This window comes from Micromys minutus, assembly GCF_963924665.1.
Source record: "Micromys minutus genome assembly, chromosome: 2".
In the NCBI taxonomy this organism is placed as follows: Eukaryota; Metazoa; Chordata; class Mammalia; order Rodentia; family Muridae; genus Micromys; species Micromys minutus.
In genome coordinates, this window is record NC_137971.1 from 17,181,688 (window position 1) to 17,187,782 (window position 6,095).

Consider the following 6,095-nt stretch of genomic DNA (forward strand, 5'->3'; position numbering starts at 1 on the left):
CCCCATCCTGTGGAACACCGTTCCTTAAAGTCACAACACCCGTCTGCATTTGCCCTGATCTGCCCCAAGCGCGCTAGAAATGAACACTGACACAGCGGAATGAAGTCAGTGAGTAAGAATTTAGAAGCCCTCATCAGGGTTATGACCATATGATTTACACACATTAAAAAAAACCACATCCTGCTTCAGAAAGACTATCTAGAAAGTTCAGAAGCATTTACTGTGTTCACACAATACTGCTATCTGGTTACCTAAGGTCGAGCCCCCCTGTTCACCTTTGCCAGACGCCTACCCAGCAGGACACCTGAAACCTGTTTTTCACTAATTGCTCGATCTTCCATTATTAAGCAACAGAAGATATGGGATACTTTCTATAAAATCACATAAGCAATAAGAAAAGCAAATTTTAAAAGCACTTGTATGGGTAAAGTAAGATTAAAACAACCGCTGGGTGCTTTCCCTGTTTTCCCTAGATGCTCTCGTTTCTCAAAAAGAGGGGCAGTGCTGCCCTCTAGTGCCAAATGTTGAAACGTTAGAAGCGCGAATCTGCTGGCTTTGAGCGAGAGTAAAGCCATTACAGTGTCTTAGGACACAGGGCAAGGAGTTAAAAGACACCGCGTTTCGTCAAAGACATTGAACGTGCTTTTGCTTTATCTTTCGTTTGCATCCACCGTGTGCCAAAGCTTATGACTTAAAGTCATGTCCAACTTAACAGCGGGGAAAGCACGCAATTCAGGGAGATAAAATAGAAGTCACTGGGGCTGGAGAGGCCGCTCCACTGCCGCAAGATCAGCTCCTGACCTAGAGGACTCCATGCCGGCCTGCTTGTAAAGCCCAGCTCAGTGGAATCCGATGCCCTCTTCTGGCCTCTTTGAGCACTTGCTTGCAGTAGCATCCGTTCATGAAAATGCAAGAAATGAAATCTTCAAAAGAAGTCGGCATTGGGTTAGCAGTAAGATATGTATCCAGAGTAAACAGATCTAGGTAGACACAAGGCAACACGGGAGGACTCTGTCTTGATTTTAAGGCCCATTCTGAAGTGTTTTTGTTTTGTTTTTGCTTAGGCAATATACTCTTCTTTTTGTGATTTATGTATTTTTATTTTCTTTTTCTTTTTTGCTGTTTTAAGTCAATCTATGGGTGAAGATCCCTCAGCCCCTCAGGGTCTTCCTCCATATCAGACATTCACATTACAATTTATTTTAAAGATTTATTTATTTATCATATATAAGTACACTGTAGCTGTCTTCAGACACACGAGAAGAAGGCATCAGATCTCATCACAGATGGTTGTGAGCCACCATGTGGTTGCTGGGATTTGAACTCAGGACCTCTGGAAGCCCAGTCAGCTCTCTTGACCACTGAGCCATCTCTCAAGCTCCACGTTACAATGTATAACAGTAGCAAAATTACATTTATGAAGTAGCAACAAAATCTTTTGGTTGGAGGTTACCACAACATGAGGAACTGTATTAAAAAGTTGCAGCAGTAGAAAGGTTGAGAACTGGGAGTGGTTGGGTGCAGGGGAGGGGGGGCTAGCATCCTCATAAAAGCAGGGGGAGAGGGATGGGTGGGAGGAAATTGGGGATAACATTTGAAATGTAAATGTATATATATACTATCCAATAAAAATATTTTTAAAAAAGGCTGAGAACCACTGTTTTAAGTGGAAATAAAAATTTCCCCCAGATGTTGAAAATTATGGGATGGTTCTTAAGACATTTTTTTCCCTTGTGGAGAAAGATAGAAAAGGCTACTATTATCATGCTCATATTTTAGTTCATTTTGAATATATTATCTTGTTTCCTTTAAATTTTGCTAGCATTTACAGATCTTTACCAAACTTCTCAGAATCATTAAGTAGCTAAGGCTGACCCCGAGCTCTCCCTCTGCCTTGTAGGCGCTGAGATTACAGGCATGCACCACCACAGCTGGCCTCTTTTGCATTTAGAAACTGTTTCAGAGTGGATACCCACTAAGAGGCCAGATCAAACAGACTTCAAAGAGAGCTCAACCATTACCTTTCGGCTGTCTAGGGACTAAAGTGTAATCTCTATGACAATAATAATAACTTCTACCCATGTGCTAACTCTGTGCAAGTCTGTCTACTACAACTTCATAGATGAGAACAGTGAAACTCAGACACCTTAAATAACTCAATGCCTCAAAACGAGTACAAGGCAAAGCTAGATTTTGTTGTTGTTTTTCGAGATGGGATCTCTCAATGTCTGTCCTGGCACTGGCTCTGTGGACCAGGCTGGTCTTGAACTCAGAGATCCACGTGCCTCTGCCTCTGAATGCTGGGGTTAGCCACCCAGAGCAAAACTGGAATTTTATTCTGAATCCAAGCTTAGAAATAATTCACCTGCATTGCTCATTATTTAGTAAAAAGCGTGAAGAACTCACAAAGAAGAGTTTGTGATATCAGAGACGATGATTCATCTTATTAACGCTTCACCAACACTGTTGGCATTTGCTGAGTTCTTGTGAGATACCATTCGAAGGGCTTTCACACAGAACCGCTCCAACTACATTAAGCAAGTTAATCTTTCTGGCAACCCCCTGCGGTAGAACTATTATTACCTCCATATTGCAGGTGAGGAAACAGAGGCGTGCAGAGGAAATCCACTTTCAGAGGCTGGGCTTTTAGCTGTTGTACAAAGGATAGTTCTTAAGCACAAAAATTACACAGCACAACGATTTCTAAATGGCGCTATGGGAGTTAATTACAACCAACAGTAGAGGGTAGCATTCAGAGCACTCAGGTCTGTTGATATCTTTGGAACATAAAGGTCTTCGGAGCCATAAATACAACCTGCACATGTGAGTATCCAGTCCAGAACTAAGTTTAGATTCCATCTGTCCCAGACCTCGCTGGGCATGTCCTTCTGTGAGATAAGACACAGCAAGGCACATTCTGGCTTGGTACAAACCATGAGGTAATTGGGATGTTTTTTAGGGCTGGGGATATGCTGGTAGAGGGTCTGCACATGAAGAAGGACACTGTAGGGTAAGCACAAAATTAAGCTTCCACTTAGGCTTACCCAGGACCCAGCTAGTTAATCTCAGGGAGAAGCTGAAAACTGACAGTTTTGTTTAGCCAGAGAATTGTTACCAACCCAGAATACAACCCCGTTAGTAGGGTTCGTGCTTGGTGAACTCACCATTTGGCCACACAGTGACCCTTGGACATATCTTTTCTTGCAGCTTAGGTTCCTGAAGAAATATTGGTTCAGCATAAAACTCAGCTCATAATCCCCTTAAGGACAGCACACATACACCCAGGTATAAGCATCCCAAAGCACTTTGTGTTTGAGTTCAAAGTGCTATCAACTTTTCCCTTCCTAACTTGCTCTTGGGTTTAGACATCATAGGCACTCAGGGGTAAGATGGTAAAAGAATCAGGTGTGACTCAGCTCAGAGGGTTCGGTAGTTACCACTGACGCTCTGCCTCCTGTATTCTTGGACAGTATCTCGGCCTGGAGGCTTCAGATTTCCAGAAGAATATATTCTAAAGGAATGATCTACTAGCTGTTGCCGGGTGGCTTCCCAATCCCTCTTTTGAAGTTTTGTTTTTTGAAAAAAAAGAGGTGAGGATGAGGTGGGGTGGGAGCGAGCAAGGTGACAGCAGGGTTCTCCTGAGCGGTTTGAGAAACTTGTTGGAAGATGAGAAGACTTACTGGGCTCCTTGTCTTCTGACCTCAGCAGCCCTTTCCGTGGTCACTCGGCTGGCTGCCTGGTTCTGCTCTTCATAAGCCCTTAGCTTGGATCATCTCCTCAGCAAGGAGGCAGTGTTGAGTCAATTCTAAGTCACAGCGTTAAAATTAGCAACGACCTGGAAGGCATTTTGTTTATTTCAAGTTTGGTATTTTACTCAGGGAGTGGCCCACAAGGTTCAAGGCAGAAGAGTTCTAAATGCAAAATTCAAGACCTTCACATTACTGGGGGCAGGAGGTGGGAAGAGGACTTTTAAATCCTATATAAATCGTATACAAATTAGGCATCCCTCCCCACCTTTCCAGTCCCCTAAAGTTCAGGTGTTAGGTACAGGACAGGAAGAAGAAATGAATACAGCACCTTCTTTGGCCCTATCTGTCGTATTGAGGGTTTCTAATGCTGTGATGAAACACCATGACCAAAAGCAAGTTGGGGAGGAAAGGGTTATTTGGGTTACACTTCCACATGGCAGTCCATTACTGAAGGAAGCCAGGACAGGAACTCAAGCAGAACAGAACCCGAAGGCAGGAGTCGATGAAGTGGCCATGGAGGGGAACTGGCTTACTGGCTTGCTCCCCATGGCTTACTCAGCCTGCTTTCTTAAGGAATCCAGAACACCATTCCAGGGGTGGTACCGCCCACAAATGGGCTAGGCCCCTCCCATCATGATCACGAATGAAGATAAAGTCCTACGGGTGGATCTTATGGAAGCATAAGGTCTCTTCTGCCATTCGATTCTAGCTTGTGTCAAGTTGACATAGAACTATCCAGTACCCCATCACCTCAGGTTTGACTGTGGGGCTGTTGAGGCTGTCGATACGTATTTATTTGGAGGCTGGGGTGATGACTCAGCTGGTAAAAGCGCTTGCTGTACAAATCTGAGTTTGGATCCCAGCACACAGGTAAACACAGCTGTACCCTAGCGCTGGAAAGCAGAGACCAGTAAGTTTCTGGAGCTCATTGACCTGAGAGTCTAGTAGAATTTGTGAGGTCCAGGTTCAGTGAGAGACAGACAAGCGAATCTCTCTCTCTTCCCAAACATATGCTGCTGTGTACCTAACTGAACAGAACACAGGCACGCACATGCGCGCGCGCACACAGAGAAATATTTATTTGTTCTTAGCCAAACCAACAGTGTTTAGGTAACCCAGGGTTGCTTTTCTCCCTGGGAATGACGCAGGGAGTGACCATGACATTGTTGCCTAATGTTGTGAAGACCACATTTCTAAAGTAAATTCTAGGAAGGCTACGTTGCAGAACACCCCTCCCGAGTTGCCCTCCGGCTGTGATTTTTGGAAGCACCGAAAGTACAGGACGGCTGTTGGACCTTCAGCCTGTGACAGGGGAAAACATTCATGAAACACTGCAGGCAGTTTCCTTAAAAAAAAAAAAAAAAAACCAAAAAACAAGGTGATGTTTTTGAAAAGAAAAAGACAGAAAAGCTTAGCAAGTACTGCTCAAAGTTTGGTGGCTTATGTTTAGCCTCTGAATGGAAAACTCACATGAAGATTTATTATGTTATCCAAAGGAAGCCATGATACTGTTTTCTCACACAATACCAAGGCACTGGCTCCTTCCAGCATTTGTTGACTATCTAGGGTAAGAAACGGAGGAAGGTTTCCCAGATCCCAAGGAAAGTACCATGTCATCTACCAGGCGGTGTGGACCCTGTGCCATAACAAAGCTAGTATTTAGAGAGCACTTACCTCGTGCAACTAAACACTTTATGTGTCTTAACTCACCTAATCCCCACAACAACCCGGAGGAAACAGTATTATCTCCTTCTTACAGAGCAGGATCAGGCCTGCCCAAGTAGGTCAGCGGCAGCCAGCATCTAAACCCAACTTGCTTTGCTCCAGAGTTAAGTTCCTACTCATCAGGATACTTTCTAAAATTGTAACGTTGACAACAAAATGCCCAACGCACAGGAAAGAGAGATGTCTAACCAGACGGAATGTTAAGAGAAGGTTTTCTAGACGGTTGGCAGATGTGAATCTTCAAGGTCAACAGGTGGAGAAAGGGTGTGGACAGAAATAGCATCTCAGGGGAAGGAGCAAGCAGCCTGACCTGAGAGAAAGAAGCAGCAGTTTGGGTATCTGCCAATCGATGACAGCACGCATGGGTGGAATGCTACAGAGGGCGGCCTCGCTAGATCCCTGAAGGTCCTTTAGGGCTAAGGCCCCCCCTCTCAACACCCGGTTACCTATCGGGGTGGGGGGGTTGGGGGTAAAATTCTCAAACTAGCATGTGCTCATCCCTTACTTTCTGCAGGGTCTCCCCTGCCAGAAATCAAGGCAGACAACGCCCTCAGGTTTCTTTCTGGGGGAAGCAGTGAGTAGAGATGGTCAAGGTGACCCACGATCCGGTACAGCTTGTCC